Source organism: Amblyomma mixtum, chromosome 1, assembly GCF_055824585.1.
Source record: "Amblyomma mixtum isolate Tamu chromosome 1, ASM5582458v1, whole genome shotgun sequence".
NCBI classification, from domain to species: domain Eukaryota; kingdom Metazoa; phylum Arthropoda; class Arachnida; order Ixodida; family Ixodidae; genus Amblyomma; species Amblyomma mixtum.
The window spans coordinates 12,746,063-12,766,331 of NC_143012.1; the positions used below are offsets into that span (position 1 = coordinate 12,746,063).

Here is a 20,269-nt window from a genome sequence, read left to right on the forward strand (position 1 = left end):
AGCAAAGGCTTGAATGGTGGGGAAGAAGGTGGTGTACGGGGAGACGGGAATATGCGGAAAGCCTGGCTCGTTGTTCAGCGCACATCGGCCGAGCATACGGCCGGGACGATTTTGCAAGGCGACAACGAAACACAAGAGGGGCATAACATATTCCTTCCTGAGATTATCTCGATGCCTCCCGATTATATAAATGCCTTCTTACTTTTTTTCTCGGTTTTCGAAGAAAAGCGGACAAGCCAAAGTCAGCGAGCCGAAAACGACTCCGAAGAGGTGAAATAAAAAAAGTGGCAGAAAAACAAGGAAGGGAGTGAATAACAATAAACGCCCCACCGAACACGTGGACAGACAAACGGAGAGCTCATACATCCGTGAAATCCGAAAGGGAGGTTAAAGGAAGCAAAGAACCACAACTTGCGGATATAAAGGAAAAGAAATTGGTTGCGATGGAAGCGAGGGAGGAATCGCTTGGACGATGACGACGACTCAACAAGTGGTGGATGCATTCGCGTCGAGTTGTAAAAGAGATTGCCGCACCGTCTCTCTCCGTATTATTTTATCCTTTCCGCTTTATTGTCGCCCTCCACTCCTCTTGCCCCTTCCCCATATTCCCCTCGCCAAAACCTTCCCCGGTTTCGCCTGCTCCCGTCGTCTTCTTTCCGCATTTCTCTATCATTCGCTACTCAACACTGCTCGACCTCTCCCAGTTTTTCCCTTTCTCCCGATTTCTTCCTTTCACTTTCGTCCCCCACGATTCCTCCCCGGCTCTGAGGCTTTCGGCGGTCTCGGAAGCGTTTTTATTATCCGGGACGATTCGCTTTCCCGCACCCCACTCCACACCCTCCCCCCGCTTCTTCCCTCTTCTTCCGAAGCGCTATTCCGCCGTCTTTATTATTTCGCGATATCCGGCATCGTTCAGCTTCCCCCCCCCCCCCCTTTCCCCCCGTACCGCACTGTTTCTTCTTTTCTGTTATTTGCCTGTTTTATTTTTCGTCTGTTTCATGTATTGGTTTCGTACGTGTGCCGTTTTTATTTTCCGCTGGATTCCCTTTTATTGCTACGTCGTTCCTTTCGTGTCCGTGTGCTCGGTATACACTAACTGGATACACCGGGAAATTTCGAGAGTCCAAGAACATGAATCCTTTCTTTCCATGAGCTAGCTCTTTTATTTCCTTGCTTCCTTTGTTATATGCGTATACATTTTAAATTTTGACCAGCTTGAACGCTTCGCTCCTTCATTGTATTAGCTTATGTGTTCTGCCATTACTGTGCTCTTTAGAGAGAAACCACGCGACCTCTATGCGACTGTTGCAGGACCCTGACACAAGTAACACAGTCGCTTTTGGGAAGGAAGAAAGAATGAAATAAAAAGTGAGGGGAAGAGAAAGAAAGGAAAGAAGAAAGAAGAAAAGAAAGAAGGAAAGAAAGAAAGAAAGAAAGAGAGAGAGAGAGAGAAAGAGAGAGGGAAAGAAAGAGAGAAAGAGAGAGAGAAAGAGAGAAAGAGAAAGAAAGAGAGAGAGAGAAAGAGAGAGAAAGAGAGAGATAGAGAGAGAAAGAGAGAGAGAGAGAAAGAGAGAGAGAAAGAGAGAAGGAAGGAAAGATAGGAAGGAAGGAAAGATAGGAAGGAAGAAAGAAAAGACAGGAAGAAATGGAGAAAAAAGAAAGAAAGAGCGGGACAAAGAAGGAAAGAAAGAAGGAAGAAAGAACTACCGAAATGTTCGTCCGAAATATAGCGGTCCTTCCATCTCCCATGGGGACTTTTTCGTACGTATGACGCAACAGAATTAAAATGCTGCTGCCCGACACACGCCTAGATCTGCCAAGAACAAACAGTCCTCGAGACGCGACTTGAGAGGCCGACCGAAGCCGAAATCGTGAGACAAGAAAAACAAACACAGAGAGAAGAAAAAAAACCAGTGAACGCGAAAAGCAAATCCGAAGAAATCGATACTGTCATTTTACACGATATGTAAAGTTCTGTAGAAAAACCGGCGGCCAAGCAACGACTTCGCCCGAGGTGTTTGCGTAACGCGCGGCGGTGACGCTAAGCCTGTTGCTCCTGCGTTGCTTATCGCTTCTCCCCATTTCCCCCTCTCCCATCCTTCTCTCCCTCTTTCTCTCTCTCTTTCTCTTCTTTTCACGTTGTTTCCTTTTTGGTGCACGTGGTACGAGAGTCTGATCAATGCGTGCTCTCCTTCCATGTTCCCTTTCGTGCCGACGTCCCCGTCGACGCGTGAAGATTACCATAATCGGAACCATAGCTCGAAACGATATGCATTTGCATTTTATGCCCCGTCTGGGCGCTGCAAGGGGAGGCACACATAGCCACCGTTGGCGGCAATGAAGTGAGATTAAACGCGAACGCATCCTTATCGCCCGATTCATGTCCTAGCGGAGGCCCTGAACAGGATAAAGCTGACAGTGCAGACAGAGTGACTTTCAGCCCGAGCCTAAACCCGTTCTTTGTTAGTGTCATAACTTCCTCTGCGTTAAGTGGCATAGTTGTCATATGCCGTGATAGAAAATCTAGTGTAGGTATATTTACCAACGTTTGTTATCACTATGTTCTTGCTAGGTAGTGCTCACATCATCTTCGTAGCAAATTATTCACAGCAAATTATTATCGTGGCAGGGCTTTCTGAGCGCGGTGCTCAGGAATTCAAATATGTTTACATGGAATACTTAGAGCGGTAAGATGCGTAGAGTAAGTTCCAACAAGGCTGTACGTAAGAACACAGCAGGAGGTTTGAGTACACTGATAGTTCCCGTTTTTGGTAACCGCTGCGATCCTTACAAGAGCTGTAGTGCGCATTGTATTCATCGAGCTTTCTTCTGGGAAATTTGCCTTAGCTCTGTGCCTTCAACTGCCTGTTCACAGCATGATGCGCTTTCGTCAGTGAAAAGTTTTCTCAGGGACATCGATGAAAGTTTTCCTGTACCTGAGAGTGCTAATAGGATGGTAGGCGCATCACCTCAATTCGCTCTTGATCCTAATAAGCGTACTGCTGGTCAATGACCAAGCTGACTACTCTCAAGTCCTTATAGAAGCCATGAGTTGCTCTCTCTCCACATGTAAGCCATTTGAGCTTCTGTGAGTAATTAGTAATTCGAAATAGAAATCCCTGCTAATTACAATGTGTGTGATGATGGCAATGAGTGCACCTCAGTACTGTTAAAAATATTTCCGAACGTCTCGCTGCTCTGCTCTTTGGAATGAAGAAGTAGCAACAATGTAGCTGTCCCGAGTTTATTCAAGTTTTTCTTGAGTCCTTGGTCGGCGTTACACTGGATACGGACATTCTGAACCTTGGCTTGCTGGCGTAGTGCTACATGGCACACATGCTATGAATATGTTTAACGCCACTGACATAGATATCCTAAAAAATCACCAGAAGGAAACGGTTAAACCCATTTCTGACCTGGAATTTCATCTTTTTCATCGTTGATATGGACTTTTTTTTTGTTTGGAATGTTTATGCAGCATGCTAACATTTTTATGTTTGTGATGACAAAATTGCTGCCTTAATGAGTCATTACCTGCATTTCATCGATTATATTTTGGCAGGCGACTCGCACCTTGTGTTATTTGTTTCAATTTTTCTTCCTTAATATTTTCCTTTTCACCACTATTCATATTTGCGTTTCGTTACTTGAAATGTAGATTTGCTTTTCCCTTGGGGCTCCCTAATAAAATGGGAAATTACTTACACTGAGTTTAACACATCGTCTTATTAGCGGCACAACCGCTCGGTTAGCGTTCTGCGAAATTTTGTTCGAATATATGCGTCCAGGACTCCTCCCTACGCTGGGAACTTTTCACTCAGACCTACTAAATAATATTTGACACCAGTGTGTTATGAATTCAAGTATAAAAATAATTTTATTGGAACACCGAGTTGCAATTTTACAGTCGTGAACGGGCCGCCTTGCTTAATTATGTACTTCGTTCCGATAAAAAGGCACAAAGCTCTTCAATATAAAGCAGTTAATCGCACTGGCCCATACTACGAATGCACGAAACCATCTGATAATTTTTGGTAGTTTGTTGAAAGGTCCGTGCGCATCGCATCCCAGTCATATCCGTCTCTTAGGCACTGTGGGAAAGACCCCTTGGCGAGACGAAATGGTGCTGGCCTTCGTGGAGCCGTCGACGAAGCCTAAGGCGGCATCCTGCCGGTCTTCGGCACTTAGCGCTACTTCAGGAGTGGGATGTTGCCGTAGAGTGGCCTGTGGAGCCTGCGAACAGAGTAGAAAAAAAAAAGTGGAAGAACCACGTCAAAACCAAGTGACTACAGCGTGCGACAAATGAAGTACAGCTCTGACAAAAAATCCTCAGTCCACACGGTTTGTGTTTGAGCCGTATAGCGGAGCGTTTACGAGACCCCTGAAGACCAAAAGGTCTTGAAAGAACCCTTACAAACTTTTTAGACAGTATAGACTGTCCATAAAATTCTGTCTATAAAGTCTACAAACAGATCCTAGAGATCAGTCTACAGGCAATACAATTGCTACAGACAGTCCATAGAAAATCTATAGATTTATGGCCACATACCTTTAGTAGACTTTTGTCGATAGACAATCTATAGACTATGAATAGACAAAAAGAAATATCAATAGGAGGCAATAGAGTCTACAAGAAGTCTATAAACTGTTTATAGACCATTTGTATAAGAGAAAACGAGTGATTTTCTCTTAATCCCACAAAGATTTTGAGCTTGAGCTGTTCCACTAGCGGAAGCGGGATGCGGACTTTGCGGGATGCGTATTCATGGAACGTAATTTATTTCCACGTTGCTTCGCTAGCCAGTTGGAATTTGTTCCAGTTGAACACACATGCCCCTTCATGATCCTATGCTTTTCATTGATTTCCTTTGTCGGACCAGGTAGAAATAATTTATTTTCCGTGAATCCACATCCCGCTAACTTTTCTCCAAGACTGTACGTGACAGAAGTGTTCGTAACTTGCTAAGAGGCTGAGCTTCAATAGCAAAACCGCGATTAACTGAGCAGAAGGCAAACCATACATCGAAGTTTGAACGCAATCCTTACCACACACGGTTCATCGTTGCTAGGATGTGCCTGATGTGCAGCAAACCATGTGCTCCATAATTATCCATTCAACTTCAGTGCATTGATCAATATCTCCAAATCTTCCAAGCGTTTCATTACAATTCTCTCAACGTAACAGTTACAAGAAGAGCAGCTATTTATAGCACGTTACTCAAACGCTGTTGATGACCATTGCACTTACGAGAGAGAGGGAGTTAGTTTATTAACGGGAAACTGAGGAGAAATAAAAGTTTGCCTCCATCGAAATAAGTAATTAGTAACTTTACAAGCTATAGTAGGATACAACTAAAAAGAACAGCAGTTATTGACACTGGGCCGCGGTCCGCGGCGCACTGTACTAGGCAGCTAGCCAGTCACAAAAGTGAACGAAACCAACTTTTTAATGTCTGCTTTTATTAAACAAGCCAGTTATCAAAATTCGAGAGCTTATAGCTTGTTTCTTGTGATTAGCTTTTTGTTTAGGTTTCAAGAGAAGTTTTAACTACGGACTACTTTTCTGTCATGGAGGAATTCGGTGCGCCGGTCCTGAATGTAGGCGGAGCTTCACTACAGACTTAAGTTGTATTCGACCATAGAAAAGGCCAAGAAACCAAACGCAGGTGTCGCCATCTCGGGGCGATTTCGCAAGTGAACTGCGTGCGTGGCCCCAACCGCGGATACCAGACCGATTAAACCGACATGCGAAAGCGCGGTGAACTAAAGGGTGACGCCACAAGTGACACCATAGCAACGATATGACGCAAATCTGAAAGCTGTAACAAGTTTTTCGGGGGTGGCCCATACCAAATTTTATGGAAATAGCCCGGGCCAAATTCGGAAGTCTCCATTGTGTCGGGCAGGCTCAATTATGATTGGACATCGATTTTGATCCAAATCAACCAATTTCAAATATGGGGGGTGACCTCGGCCATATTTGGAGGTCACCATCGAGTCGGGCCAGTGCGGCGGCCAAAACTGGCAAAGGACGGGGTTCATTGGAGAGACATGAGAGAGGCCTTTGCCCTGCAGTGGGCGTAGTCAGGCTGACGATAATGATGATGGTCGAGTCGGGATTACCCAGTTATGGTTGGACATCGATTTTGGTCATGATCGGCCAAGGTCAAATTTCGGGGGTGGTCCGAGTCAAATTCTTGCCGCTTGGCGTCGCAGTTACTATAGCAACAAGCGATGCACAAGAAAGATACACAAGAATGATTTCTGGTCGGCTCTTACGATCGTATGGGAGCTTTCGCACTGAAACTGCGGTGTGTGGTGCCATGTCAGCTCACGTTAAACAACCTAAGGCGGTCTGAATTTATCTAGAGCCCTTCACTAGGGCGTCTCTGATAGCCTGAATCGCTTTGGGACGTTGAACCCCATAAGCCAAATCATTCAGTCATGCTGTTCATACAATGTAAGCATATCATCATTAAAATCTAAGTCCGGCAAAACAAAAGCTGACTGTCGTCGCCGAATCACCAGTGTGCGCTTACTTCGTAAGTTTTTTTTTTTAAGCTGACTTCGTAATTCGCGGCATATCACCCCTCCTCAACGCATCTCACTCTGCATTGTTCATTCCCTGCAAGTTGGCCGTGCCCATGCTCATACTACATTTGCTGCATTATTCATCCCTCGCTCATCTATAGACAGTAGTGGTCGCTGCAAACACCTGCGCATCCACATTTTCGAACTGCGTAACATTCTTATTTAACCAAAAATATTTTCGTACACAAGTTCTTGTGTATTCCTGTACACATCCCTCAAGTATTACCGCCTAAAATTGGGAGTGTTTAAAGAAATGACGTGGTGTGATATGATGTATAAGGTTGGTAGCACCCTGTCTTGTGCTACAACCCTGGCCCAGAAGAAGTGCTCTTGTCTTCCGGTGATTCATACAGAATTTTTTTTCTTGTACAAAAAAAAAAGACAGTGGAGAAAGTAAGGAGACTAGAAGCTAAAGGCCATACTGCGAGCTACAAATAAAGTTTCCAGGAGGGAGGGTGCAGTGGAATTCCGCGACACCCTATGACGCTCATTGGATTGCCATTGCCTCAAGCAACACAAGCCTTAGCGTTTGTTTTCCTTTGACGGCCGGGGCTGAAAAAAAACAACAACATTGTGATAAAGAAAAAATAATGCCAAATGACAGGATTAAAAAAAACAAACAAAAACAAAACGAATGAAAAAGGGACAAGAAAAAAGCGGGCCAGAAAAGCCAGCACAATATAAATAGGTGGAATCAACGACTTAAGACGCATTTTCTATCCTTCCTAAGAGCGCAGCCTTTTTTTCCTTGAGAATCGCAGAAAGGAACGTCGTTCACTTTCAGCTTTGTTCATTTTCTTCCCCATTTTTCCTCTGGATGCTGTTGTCCCGCTTTCCCCTAAAGTTGATCCCGTTTTCTGTGCGACGCCGTTTGCATTCGAGGCCGCGGGCGCCGCTCTCGACTCCCCGCTTACGAACGGTGGTGCGTTTACGTTGGGACATTGCGCAAAGTCTTGACGCCTGGCGATCAGTCCTTAAGGGTTTGAGACGGCTAGGGCATCAAATCGATGCGGCCTGGAACCCTGTACGTGAGCTAAAAATGAAAAAAAAAACGGATGGGAAGTACATGCTTGCATATTTGATCACCCGCTTTAGTGATGGGCGTCAGGCTTACATGCTTGTAAACGTCTGGAGGCGATGGTGTACTGATCACTTACAGGCGCAGGACCATTCTTAAAGGGGTTGTTTTAGTGGCATACAAAAAGCAAATTAAATTTTATTTCTAAATAGAGGAAACACATAAATTAAAGGTCCTTGACCTCCTCAGTGTGACCGTTATTGGAAAAGAAACTGCTTACGGAGAAACTTCAGTCAAAGACTACGCATGAAGAGGCAAGCGTGTTTCAAACTACGTCCACGTTCCGGTTGGAGCGACTGTTTGCGGAGCCACAAGCGGGGAGCGAACCCTTTTCGGAGCGTATTCGCTCCCTCGAAGTCTCGAAGAAAGGTCAAACAAGGCTGCTAAGTGTTCTCGGCCACCGCGAGAGGGAGTCACTAGTGTGTCGAGTGCCGTCTGCGTTCGTGTCGTCTTCGTGTGTGTGTGTGTGTGCGTGCGTGTGTGCGTGCGTGTGTGCGTGCGTGCGTGCTTGTGCGCGCGCGTTGCTGAGCTTGGCTTGTGTTCGCTGCTCAAGCGTCAACTATCTCCGTGCGAAGCAGGACTCATTCGTTAGTAGTGTTCAGAGTTTCTGTTGGACTGTTTCGTCTCATAAAACAAATCAACACAACGCAGAAAGCGACAAGGGAGGGTGCAAAGGGAGTGGTCATTTCTGAGTTTTGGTTTTGATTCATAGAACGAACAATTAGCCTGCAGCTGGCTAATACATAATGTAACTCAAATATTCTTCATTGCTCGGAAAGGCAAAATTGCGAATTCTCCTACTGTTGCAGCTAAAAAAAAAGGCATTTTCGTGCTTTGGAATGGGGCTTCGGGGCAGGTGAAGGAGGAAACGTTTTCTTTGTTATGCAAACAAACAAACAAACAAACAAACAAAAAAAAGACGGCCATTCTTAGCAACGAACAAGGGCAGCCAAAAAAAAAGCATGTCGGAGCTGTCTGTCGAGAAGTCGGAACAATTCCGTATGTTTTCTGTGACCTGACATATATGAGATTTCAAAAACAGCCAGCGAGCATTCGCATCTGCGACAGCAACGTATGACGATTTACTCTTGCTGGCCAACAGCTAAAAATGTATTCATGCTCAAGCAGCTGCTAAACCTGGGAGCGTAGAGTGTGACCTCATCTCTCTATTCGTGCGTATCTGCTTGCTTTTTATTGCGAAAGCAATACTGCTCACAGTTTGAGCCCTTCAGCGTAGCCCGGCGGTGGACATGTTTGACCTTTAGCGTGACCTCAGACGTGACGTCATACTAGCTGCGAATAACCAGGGCCCCAGCTCAGCTCGTCAGCGTAGAGCGGCGGTAGACACGGCGGGCGGTGTGCCTCTCGCTTCTCCCACTAGTGGCGCTGCGGTAGTAGTCACGTCACACCCTCTGTGGAAGAAAAGGCCCCCGGCTCGGCTCGTCAGCGTAGAGCGGCGGTAGACACGGCGGGCCGTGAGCCTCTCGCTTATCCCGCTAGGAGCTCTGCGGTCGGAGTGACGTCATACCAGTTGTATAAACAGAGCTCCAGCTCGTGCCGTCGGCGCAGAGCGGCGGTAGACACGGCGGAACCGGGCTGAAGAAACGGATGAAGTTGCTTTCGCTATTTCCGGGCTTAACCAAGCTGAGCCTCGGCCAATTTTTTTTCAGAAACCTGAACTTTTTAACGAAGGAGTAAAACTACATTCACCTGCTACAACAGTTCATATTAATATATTTCATGGAAGACAACTTCCACGGCAAGGCTACAATCATGTGAATGAGAATGTGTTTAACGCTGAATCATGTGAGCTTGAACTATTAGAAACACGAAGACAAAAAGGAACCCGAAGGTTTCTTAATTTTTGTGTACTGTGAGGGTTAATAGAAAAAAGGCTACGTTGCTTTGCTTTGAAAAAGGTACCCACAAATAAATCATGCCACAGTAATGCAGTCTTATAACATGTGCGCTGATGGTTTGGGATATGAATTTTTGGTGACGTTGCAGAAATCTGCGACGAACCCGCCGCGATGGCTAAGTGGTTATGGCGCTCAGCTGCTGACCCAAAGGACGCGGGTTCAATCGCGGCCTCGAATTTCGATGGAGGCGAAATTCTAGAGGTCCGTGTACTATGCGGTGTCTGTGCACGTTAAAGAACAACAGGTGGTCGAAATTACCGGAGTCTTCCACTACGACGTCTCTCTAGCCTGCAGTCGCTTTGAGACGTTAAACCCTAATAAACCATACCAAACCAGAAATCTGTAACGTTCAAACATAATACAGGATTTTTAGCGCAACCACACAACACAAGAAAGACGACAACACAAGAAAGACGACAACACGGGCGACAACACGGACAAGCGCCCTTGTTGTCGTCTTTCTTGTGTTGTGTCGTTGCGCTAAAAATCCTGTATTATGACTGAAAACCAACTAGCTCAGCAGTTAACCCTCTTAATGTAACGTTCAAAGTGATGTTCGCGACTTGGAATGCTAGGTGGACATTTTACTCTATCGCACTCATCTAACCTGATGTCATAAGTACCAGATTTACCAGCGTCATCTATATTGTATTCCCTCTCTGCAACGATCTTCTAGCGTGGCTTAACAAAATCCGTTAAAACAAATGCAACGCGTTCGAGACGCATGCTGCTTCACAAAGTCCGTTACAAAACATTTGTTTTCTCTTTTCCTAAGTAACACGGAAGAGAGTTGATAGATACCGCAATGGATGTTTGAGTGCAAAAAAAGAAAAGAAAAGTGAGAACAGAAGACTGAACGCAGAAAAGCCGGAAGATATCGATCTCGAAACGCGTAGCTAAATAACAAAGCACAAAACACAAACAATGCCAGCGGTGTTCTGAGCACAACACGTCACGTGTGATCCCGCGGACGCAGGTATCTCATGTACCCTGAAAGCTACATTCCTGTCCTAACTGTAGGTCTTTCGCTCTGGGAAGATACCTTCGAGGATGCTGGCCGTAAATATCGGTGCAAGATGGCGAATTTATGTCTCGCTAAATTTAAGAAACGCGTGCTTTTGACAGCATCTTTCCAAGTCTTTCATTTGTCTCCATCATATCCCTAAGACAGATTCCCTCCTACCTGCCACCGATAGCTCATTTACCGCGTGACGTAAGCCGTTCATAAAAGATGCATCTAGTAAACAAGATGAGCAAACTACCCGCATTCCCTGTCCAGGGGAAATTTATAACGAAACTTGAGCTTCCATTTGGTGAGATTTACAGTGTATCAATATTGATGGTCTAAGGCCTTAAAAAAGCCTTCGTTTCTAAGTCTCTTCGGAAATTTTATTCGTTTTTAAATCCATTCGTCGTCATTGAATAAATATTTGGCAGGCGTTCAATCTCTTCCCCGTGAGGGACGGTAAGACGCTGCTCCTCTTCTGGTGCTTCGTTGCTCTGAATTTATCCAGTTATGTGTGAGAAAATGCCTCCGAGTTGATAACATGCCATGATAAATGTCCCAGGAAAAGAAATATGTTACTTTAGCGTGAATGTAAGCAACACATCACATAAGTGCATTACATTCTTTTGATACTCTGCTCGGTAGCTTAGGACCTACAGCATTTTGATGTATTCAGCCAAAGGCTGTGGTGTCGAATCCTGCTTCGGTGGCCACATTTCTGCACATGGGAAATGCGGCTGCAATGGGTAGACAAAAAATCACCCATTAACGGGGCGCTGTATCGCCGTCTGTCGAGCTCCTTTTCGTTTTGATGTCATTATTCTGTGCAGTTTTATTTAATTATTTACTTATTTTGTGATACTGCAGGCCCATAATTTGTCCCAGAAGGGACGAGCTTTCAAGAAACAAATAAGGACGCACATACAAGCGTAAATAACGTTACATAAATTTGAATATAGTGTACAAAAAGAACGGATTACATTGCGACATTGCCTTAAGTATAAAAAAAATTAAATGCCGCCATGAAATTATTCATGCGTACCAATAGGAATCGAATTCCACTCGCTCACCCTGGTACTTGTCATAGACCCTCGAGATCCAGGCAGACGATTGAGAAAAATCTATCAACCTATTATAAATTTTGTAAACTCCAAGAACAAGTTTCATCATTGTTGCCATCATTTCCTTCTGTGCAACAAGGGGGGGGGGGGGGGGGGTTATGCAACACCGGTTCCTCGAACGCAGAGCCGCTGCCGACACTGCTGCCGCTTGCAGCGAGGGGGCGCTCTAGTCGGGCACCTTCGTGGAGGCGCAAATTAAATATTGAAACACCGGCGCGTGGCGCTCAGAAGTGAGGATAAAGATGAAGGCTGAAAACGGGCGCGTCAGGGGAGAGGCGTCTCTGTGTATATATCCTCTTCCCTGGGGCTCCTCGGGGGGTCGTGCACGATTCTGTCGACGGTTCTACGGTCGGTCGTCGTTCTTATCTGTTCAAGGCAAATTCACATCGGCGATGAAGAAAAGAAACCGGCCGTCGGCTTTTCACCTCCAAGGAGCAGTCTGTACGGACGACAGCCGGTGCCTTTTGATCGCATTGACGTTACGGGATCTAACAACACGGTAATTTTAATTTGTACCGTTGGAAGAAACCATGTTGGTGCTTTGTTTTGTGGGCGCTGTTTCCTCCGTTTATTCTTTTTCTCCTTTGTTATTGTTCAGCAGTGCATTTTTTTACTTGTTTCAAGCGTATCAGCCTTGCGTTACGTGAAATAACTTGCGTGTAAAAAAAAAAAAAAAGCTGAACAACGATTTGGAAAACACTTTGTTGCAAAACGTTGGTGGGGACAGTTACGCTCCGTCTTAAGAGTATGACGTGATAGCGTATTGGATTAATTGAGGGAATTGTCGGCTTTACATTCATAGGTCCCTGGGAGTCCTCATATTCCGCCTGATGCAGTGGTGCAGTGGTTAAGCGATGCGCCACTGCCCCGCGATAGCAGGTGCTCCCAGCTGTACAGTTACAGTTACGGTACAGTTTCCAAGGTAAACGACGTCGAATGCTGAAGACGAAAAGGTCACGTTAACTGGTACTGGCGAGTATTTATCAAAGTTCACCGGTCAGTAAGCTGTCCCGAGAGTGCGACATCTGTGAATATGCAATCACAGTAGGCGTGGAGAGGTGCTTAGTGTGTTACAATACAACTTCCTTGCTCCCGGGAACGAAAATAATGCGGCTGCTTGTATCTTTATACGCTTCCGTGATTCAGGGCCTCCTTCTCTTCTACACTCTCACCTGACCAAATACACCACTCAACTTCATGCCCTACGGCTTTCCCTCGAGTTTCTCGCACATCTTGTCGTATTATTTCTGGGGACCTTTTCCCTCCATAACTTTACGCCATCCCACTTATCCTTTCACTGATTCACAAACCCAAAATGAATTAACCTTTCAAGGTTGTCTCCGCACGTTCCGGAGGTGCCGCCTACATGCGTCACGAAGCGCACTTCCTTTCCATCCCGCATCACCTTTTTCCTCCCTTGAGCGATCCATGCTCTCCATTACCGCTCTCTATAAAGCAGTCTCGATCTCTCCCCAAAGCTTTCCCTTCGCCGCTGCCCTCGAGGCATCATCGTCCTCCATATTTTATTTGACCGGCCCGCAACCTGTCTTTTCCTTACTTCTACACGGGCGCTTTTCCCCATTTGTCGTCCCTATCCTTTTCGTTCCACGCGTTTCTCATTCTTTTCTTCCTTTTTTTTCTCGCTCGGGCAGCTCGTTCCCTCGCTTCCTCACCGCGCTCCTGTCTTCGCTATTGTCTTCGCGACCATTTTTTTCTTTGTCTTCGCGCTAGAAGTACGCTGGGAAAGCGACGCCCGGGAGATAGTGCTGAGGTTGAAGAATGAGCTGTTTCCATTGATCGCCGCTCCACTTGTGTTGCCTCTGCCGCGCACTCCTGGCGTGTGTTTGTGCGAATGGCTCTGTGTGCGTGTGAGCGTATACTGGCCTAGGGAAAAGATATGTGTGCCAGGGGGAGAGGGACACGGGGAAAGTGAGGGAAGACAGTGCAGGGACAAACAAAGCGAAAGAAGGTAGGGAAAGTAGGGAAGAAAAAAAAGGATACGGCGACGGTGGCGCGACGCCAGACGTGGATGCCCATGGATGATGGGATCGCTTTCCCCTGTTCTCCTCTACCTCCTTCCCTATCCCTCTATGCCACTTCCCCCACACTCTCCTCGGGCAAACGAACAGGAAAGAAGCGATCGGTTTTTCGCCTCGCGGACTCCGTTAGGCAGGTGAGGGGCCCGTGTCTCCCGGCGTCTGGGACCGTATGCCTATATATCTGCGGAGTGCATGTCTATATACGTCTGTCTACGTGAGCGCATGTCTATATATCCGTACTATAAGGTGGGTGGGAAGGAGCGTTGGGAAGAGAGAAAGTTGTTCGGTAGAAGGAGGGAAGGCGACACCGTAACATCCCCTTCCATTCTCCATCCGCAAGACGGAAACCCATATCCGAGCAACTCTCCCCCTCTACCCCTTTCTCCTTCCCACGAATCCCACCTTTCATCCGTCGTTTCGTGGGCGACGATAGGGAAGGGCCTTATGCCGGCTTGGGTTCGGAACGGGTGGGAAAGGAATGCACGGATAGCATGACAGGGCCGCACTGAACTGGGCGGATGTGAAGAGCGGTGAAGAGTCGCAGTATGACGCGATACCGAAGAAGATGACGACCCTCGAAGCCAGAACGTGAAAGGAAGCACGGGTTGTTTGGGAGGGGAGGTGCGAGGGGAAAATGGGGAAAGGAAGCCGACGGGGAGGTGTACATACAGAAGTGGCCATCAGCGGCTACGAATGAAGGGTGTAAGGTAACAGGGCAACACGTGGCGTGGTAGCGGGTAGAGGACAAAATGCTTACGTCCTTGTTAAAGGTAGGATGCACCTTGCCAGATGAAAGCTTAACCGGAGGATGGTTACCGCGGAAAAAGGAAGGTACAGCGTGAGTGCAAGACGCAAGCGGCGGTTGGTTGCTACGGTAACCATTCGGAGTGCGGTTACCGTGGAAGGAGGAGGGAAAGTATGGCCAAATAGGAGGGATTTAACACGGTTCATTTGCGGCAGCTGCTACGAAACGCGCCACCCGAGGAAAGGTTCATCGGTGGCGCCGCACGCCTTGACCGACAGAATGGAGAGTTGTACAGATGTGATGTCGCTCTCATATTCTCTAGCTTAACATGTCGTAAAATGTAAATACCTTGACAGCTGTCGCTATCTCGCGTTATACAGTTGTAACTGTACTGGCATTTTTTTTGGCCGCACTTTTTTCCGGCTATTTAATTGCTAGCATTTGATTACGCGCAGTTTTAATGCGGTTACATGAAAAGCATCTTCGAGAGGAAAATATGTCGTCGGAAGCTAAATTCGCTGATTGGCTGGAAAAAGGGTCGTCACCAGACCGGAGCCTTCCCATTGGCTGAAGCAAAGTGACGTCATCAAACCCGGGAGCTGCAGTCAGCAGGCAGAGGAGAGCAACAGCTGGTATTGCTACCACATTGCCAAACTTAGAAGGAAGTTAGTTCCAGTGAATTTTTTTATTATACACCTTGCCTAAAAAGAACTGCCTTTAACGTTACTGAAAGACAGATGAAGGAATCAGTGGAGTTTATTCTTCTGGACTTAATACCAGTTAGGATGGTGGAATTGGTGCGGAGTGTGAAAACCAGCAGTGAATAACACCGTGCGCATATTTTAAAGAAAATGGGATCTCGGACTGCCACCCTTACTTAAACTTACAATGTGGCTAATGATATGCATTGTCGCTTAGGCGCCATAAAACTCAACACAACTATACGGTGTAAATGCTGGGGCATTGCTCGGAAATCTTTTCTTTTCTGCACTCTTTCTCAAGCGTTCATTGTACGATTAGATTTATTGTAAATGTGCATTGTCTCAGCTTTTGTTCCAGATAGCGCACGTGTTGTGAAGCTTTATCTTTGGTCACACGATAAAAAGCCTAAAAAAATTTTGAGTAAAAAGAAAGCCCATATACTTTTTTACTTACCTTCTCCTACTATGACGTGAAAATCAGCGCAGAACAGCCAGCCTGTCCCTACGCTGCTTCTAGTGCAAACTTACACGCTGAACAGTTGGTAGGTGGGTGACCACCCACGTTCCAAAATAAATATCAGTGAAAGAACTAATATTCAATAATAACTTATATAATTCTGACTTCGTGACCCTTTCAGCGAAATGCGAAAACCAACGCGTACCTCCACTAAAGACCAGGCGGTGGCGACTACAAAAACATTTCTTCCTATGCACGTAAACGGCTTCAAGCTGGAGGAGGAGGAGGGGTAAGGCATTCTTTCCCTTATCACGATTCTTCCAAGCGATCACAGACCAACAAAAGAGCTCCCATGCTATTGAAAAACAAAGGCTAGCTTTGAGTCCTCCTTCGATTCCGAGTGGTACACAAGTTCCTTGTGTTGCACCTAGGAGAATCACAGTGTTGCGATTTTCAGTGTTGCGCGTAACAATTCCGGGCGGGTTCAAAGAAAACATTTGGCAATGGAACAGCACGAATGCCTACGACTCAGCGCTTTGGAACACTGCGAGTAAGCTGAGGTGTCTTCCGTGCGCGCGTACGATGTGTTGGGATTTTTTTTTCTTTCCTTTTCTTCGACTAAAGTCAGACCCATCTTGGAAGGCATCGTCACGTGGATGCATGACTTCTGCGCGTGTCAGCTCGGCGTTCTTACAAACACGCGCACGGCCCTCGGCGGGAGAATCTATTTCCACGGCCGCTCTTCTTGTTTCCAACGCCCCCGCCGGAACCATTCCTCATTCATTTATCTTCACTGCTATCCGTCCTCACCCTACCGTGGTGTGCGTCGGGCCTCTGTATATCTTCTCCCTTTACCGTGACAGCTTTCTTTCCCTTTTCTCTTCATCTTTCTTCCCGTTCTCTTCCCGCCTCGCTTGTTCTGTTTTATTAGTTCCCTCTCTCGCGGACGGGTACCGCGCCACTGCATCAGTTCGGCGGCCATCAGTCGGCCGGGTCGTTGGGCTGGAGACCCGACCGCAGGCGGGATGTTCGCCTGTTGCTTTCCGCCGCGCTCCCCCGCCCCCGTTCACATCCCTCCCACTCTTCCCAGCTCCGTCCTCGCACAGCGCCAGCGCCACGCTTCGCTTTGACGATCAATAACTCACGCCTTTTCCCCTTTTCCCCAAACCCGTCCCCAGTGCCGCCCCCGCCGCCGCCACTCCCGCGCGGGCCCCACGCTCCGCTGTGGCGCGCCTCAAAACTCCTCGGGGCGCCGTGACCCTTTTGCAGGGATATAGCTGCAGTAGAGACTTTATCTTGGGTTTATAGTGCCGGTTTCAGGCAATGTACTTTATCGGAGTAGAATGTCGTACAGCTTAAAACTCCCTCGTTTACCTGCTGTGTATCAGGGGCGGCCCTTTACAGTGGGCCATGAATGACTATATCAACCGGGTGCGTTTAGCAGTTGTCTTGCGCAAGGAGCGCGGCGTCTTCCGTTGCCATTTCTTTGCATTGGGGTACGGGAGAGCTTTAGGAGTATTCGGGAACATTGCTGCATTAGGGAGTTCCTGCGATTTAAACGCCATCTCCCGCATAGCTGGCGAACTGTTTCATGACCGAAAGACTCCTACGCGTACACAAGCTGGCCTTGAAAGAATTCCATCCAATTGTACTAAAATGTGGGACCTCCTAAAAACGTGAGCTGACCCCACACCCCTTCTCGAATGGTGACTTAATCACGGAGGGCTTGGCGAGTCTTGGAGAGGGAGCGATCATGGGGTGCAGCTATGTGGGTTGGAAACGGATACAGAAAGTCGCCGACGCTTTTCATCATAGAGGACGGCGTTAAGTGTGTGAGCCTTTGAAGAAGTGCTATGGCGTTCGTGAAGTTTACGATAGCAGGTGGAAAATCGCCGCATTTTTTCCTGCATTGATTCCAATCGTGATGTTGGCAGTGGTTGTATCTTCGCACGGTTGTGGCTTTATAGCTGTATATCGCAAGCTTAAAGTTCATGTTCAAAGGAGAACACGAACGCTGATCAAAGATTGTTGTAGAAAAAGTCAAGAAGTTTCGGCGACCAAGCAGAAGCCCAGTTCAAAAATGTTTTAAAACTGGCCATACGATCATCGTAGCTTGATGAAAGCTGAATGTATTTTTAGTGGTCCGGCACATTTACAATTTTCTTCGAACTTCCTTAATTTCCCCAGTTGTCCCCATATTTCCAAAATACGCTGGTTGCTCTAAATCCTCAGGGAGGTAGACGTCAGTAGGTAGACGTCAATCTTAAAAGGGATCTATTCGAAGGCGACGAAAATAACTCAACCGTACTCTACTGTCAAGCTCTACAGTCGAATGTCCTTGCGGCGCCTTTTGAACGTGGCGATGGAAACCCATGTCACATATGGTGCACGCAAAACACATCCAGACAGAATGAAAGCTCCTAGGATGCGTTGCACGTCGATTTCGTAAAAAAAACGAGTACACTTCACATGCTTGAAGTAACCACTAACAGAAGTCTGGTAGCGATATCAGAGCTACCCTTTCCTGTCACGGTTCTTGGGACAATATTTATACCTACATATTTTGTGGCTATTTTCTGCGAAGATTTAATTTCTCATTCGCCCTTTAGCTCCTTTACCATTGGCGGCCATCACCTTTGACGTCAGGGGTAACAGCTGACGACATTCGTTGGCTGGAGTAGTGAAGGCGGGGCTGACCAATAAAACATAGCGAAATAATCAGCGAGTAGAAAAATGTGACAATATACGACCTCAAGAAATGTATTCCTTTCATGGGAGCAAGAAGCAATGAAAAATGAACCAAGAGAGGCATTTAGACCCATAGGTCGCGGATGATTAAAAACGTCTTAAGCGTTTCTCCATTCCCCAAGGGAAGAATGGACGATGGTAGTTCTACAACCCAGCGCTATGCGGCGCAGATCGTAATCCACAGTGTGGGTTCTGTACATAAACATAAAATGTGGATAGGTTTGAGCTGGTCAGCAAATAGGAATACGTCACATATCGTTTGGCTGTATAGAATTAACGTCCCACAGTGGCTCAGGCTATGCGGGACGCCGTAGTTGAGGACTCCGGGTAATTCCGACGACCTAAGTTCTTTAACGTGCACTGACACCGCACATTACACGGAAGTCGCGGGTTCGACCTCGCTGGAGCCGGTCGCATTTCTATGAAGACGAAATGCTTGAGGCCCATGTACGGTGCGATATCAACGCACGTCAAGAACCTCATTTGGTCGAAGTTTTCTGCAGTCATCTACTACGGCGTACCTCATAGACTGAGTCGCTCTGGGACGTTAATCCTATAAAGCCATACCAAATGTGCCATAACAATATGTGCTTACCTTCAAACCTGTACACATTTTTCAATAGGTTAACCTATAATAAGGACACCTGCCCGCACACTGCACACACCGACATGCAGAACGGTCGTTTAGCTAGCACAGTGAATGCCTGTAACCTGTCACCCAATTCGCCGGTAGCGGCAGACTGATATAGACCGCCAGAGCGCTTCACTTAGCATGATCCTTATCAGAAGGCGTACGTGTATTTGGTCGCCAGTATTGCTCATCTTTTGACCCACCCTGGAGCAGTTTCATACCCAGAGGGCGTTCACTTTACATATGCTTCGAAATTTCAATTAATCAAGACTCCCTTTTTCTTTATTAAAGTGGCATGCATTGCACTCTGTTCGAGCCTATCCCTCTACTGCTTTTCTTCATTTTTCCTTAAACCTCCAGTTCTGCCTTCTCCTGTACAAACGCCGGTCAACCTGTCTCTTCCACTGGTGCAATGCACCACGCACCCAGTAGAGCGATAAATACGGTACTCCCAGGCGGTGATAGGAGATTAATATTGGCATCGCATTAAAGACAGTGGTAGGAGACAAAGCCTCGTTTCTAGACAAGCTTCATTGCTTTCTCGCTACTTCACGTATATAAACAACGCAACGCTACGCAGTTCACTTCGTAGAGTCTTGGCGGCTCCTCACCGACGAAAGACGCTAGACTACGCTAAGGAAGAAAAAGATGAAAGTACAACACGTAGAAGGAAAATAAAACCCCCGGGAAGGGCCGAGCGCCGTGGCCGAGATTTAATAAGATAATTAAATCTCATCGCAAGCAGCAGGCCCAAGGGCCGCGGCAGCAGGTTGATACACGCCGGGAGGTGTGTTTACAGTTCATCACGTTTGCCCAGCTCCTACGACACGTTTTTCATCGTCTTTGGGCGCCGAACGGGCTTTTGTGTACAGGGAAGGGACGTGTGTCGTCTATGGACCCTCCATATGACAAAGACGAATTGGTGCTCCCGCTACACCGCTAATATCTCCATGTGTGTCTCTGAGAACACGAAGGAAATAAGGAGGGGGGGGGGGGGGGGGGGTGGTTACGAGAAGAAGGTGGTTCTCTCTCCTTCCCTCTCTCTCTCTATATATATATATATAGATATATATATATATATATATAGCCTCTGAACACGACGAAAAATTATGCTTGAAAGAGACAGGGGAGAAAGGTTATACGTGTACATAAATCTGCTTCTTTTTTTTCGTAGAAGTTTCCGGAATAGCCACTCCTTCCCCGTTGAGAGCGGCGGCGTTTTAATTATGATAA

The 20,269-nt window shown here is 46.7% G+C and overlaps 2 long non-coding RNA genes across 2 annotated transcripts in view; one reads left to right on the forward strand and one right to left on the reverse strand.

Moving 5' to 3' along the window:
* The window catches only part of LOC149365492 (uncharacterized), a 138,212-nt gene that overhangs the window by 109,785 nt on the left and 8,158 nt on the right, over window positions 1-20,269 (forward strand). The window lies entirely within an intron of this gene.
* Window positions 3,859-20,269, reverse strand: part of LOC149365494 (uncharacterized) — a 122,338-nt gene continuing 105,927 nt past the window's right edge. The window contains exon 2 of the long non-coding RNA XR_016282872.1: window positions 3,859-4,233. This is a non-coding gene — a long non-coding RNA (uncharacterized LOC149365494). The remainder of the gene's footprint in view (window positions 4,234-20,269) is intronic.